The following is a 2,003-nucleotide window of genomic DNA, read 5'->3' as shown; positions in this document are numbered from 1 at the left end:
ATAGTAGAAAATCTTTAGCAAAGTGAAAACAGTACTTATCCAAATTTTACGGAAAAATTATATATATATATATAATATATATAATAATATTATTAGGGACAAAATCCAAAATTACAGGTAAAAAACTCAATTAAAATCAATTTATAAAAAATTAAAATTAAATTGAACCTTATAGATAAAGTATATATAAAATATATATAGTTTTAGGGAAAATAACCAATATTCAAGAACTCATCGATGAAAATCCACTATCACATATAGAAAAATTAATAATTAAAAGCACAATAAATGAGTATAATATAAAGTAAAGTAAATATCATAATTACATATATATATGCATAATTATATATGTTATATACATATTATATATATGTGTATAATTATATATAATATATTATATATATACTTATATATATATATCTTCTCACTGAGAAATATTATGTTCTGTGAAGGATGTGTAAAAAGATGGGTATGTGAAAAGCTTTTCCATTGTATTTACCATTATCAAACTATTCAGTCTTGGACATCCTCACCCCGCCTTTTTTTTCTATTAGTCAAAATAGACTAAGAAGTAACCCAAAATATTCCTGTTCCTCCTTAATCCCATTTCACACTCAGACACACTTTTAAGAGAAAAGACAAAATGAGATTATTTTCTTCAATCCACAAAACAATCTGTAATATTACTTGTGCTTAAATAAAATGTATGGTATTACATCATGCCTTTATTTCTCACCTGTAATCATTTAACATTTAACCTATTTATTCTCATTGGTTAGCTCTTGGTCAGCCCTGATGGTGAAAAGCCTCACAATCATGATCGTTTCATCCTCTTTCATCTACTATAAGCATTTATAGAATTAATTGTATTACATAATTAAAAACCAGATACACTGTAATCCGAACTTCATTAGTCTAACCTTGAATTCAGTGAAATGGTAAGAATAAATTGGACTATATTAGGATTTGTTTCATTGGATGTTTGTAAATACGAAATACTGATTACAGTCATTTGAACTCTTTGTGAAAATAGAATTAAAGCTTCCATATTCTCTTAATTTTTTTTTACAAAATCTTTAAAATGTTCAGCAAGTATATTGTAGAAAAGCCAGCTGTTTAATAAATGTAATTGAAATTTTATTTAATGTGAAGGTAAACTTTTCATTGCATATCTGCAACCTGGTCACTCGGGCAGTTACAATAGAATTCTGTCAGTGACCAGATCGCAGTTATGCAATGGAAATTTTGACACCTCATTAAATAAATTTGAATTGGATGTTTATTAACAACTTTGTGTGTTATTAAATGGTTCTTCTACAGTGTAGTTGCTTTAGTTACAACTCCAAAATACTAAATATTAAAATGGAAAAGATCTTATTACAATTAACCAAAATTTACATTATTTGCATGTGCACTTAACTGAGCAGTTTTACTGAGATGTGGTGCTAAACAAGTACGTTGCTTTAAAAAGTTATGCAATCAGTTGAATTAAGCGGAATTGGCTGTAGCTAAGCATATTCTATAGATATGTAGTAGAAGAGGAAAACAATTTCAATTGATGACACCCCAAAAAAAAAAATTAGTAAATATAAAAGACAACACTTGATGTCATCATCATCGTCTAACGTCTGTTTTCCATGTTTGCATGGGTTGGACGGTTTGACTGAGGTCTGGAGAGCCAGCGTCTACACCAGGCTCCAGTCTGATCTGGCAATGTTTCTATAGTTGGATGCCCTTCCTAACGCCAACCACTCCGAGAGTGTAGTGGATGCTTTTTACATGTCACCGGCACAGGAGCCAGTCAGGAGAGTCTGACATCCATCACGTAAAGATAGTGCTTTTTACGTGCCACCGGCACGGGAGCCAGTCAAGGGGCACTGGCCACAGCTACAATATTTTATTTGACTCAGGTCTTTTTAGGCATATCATATCACCTGACACATCAGGGGTACTCTTAACTGGACCGGGCATGCGTGGCTGCGATCTCACTTTAGTTGCCGAGT

This window comes from Octopus bimaculoides, chromosome 1 (assembly GCF_001194135.2).
Source record: "Octopus bimaculoides isolate UCB-OBI-ISO-001 chromosome 1, ASM119413v2, whole genome shotgun sequence".
Classification (NCBI taxonomy): Eukaryota; Metazoa; Mollusca; class Cephalopoda; order Octopoda; family Octopodidae; genus Octopus; species Octopus bimaculoides.
Note: the sequence above shows the minus strand (reverse complement) of the source record.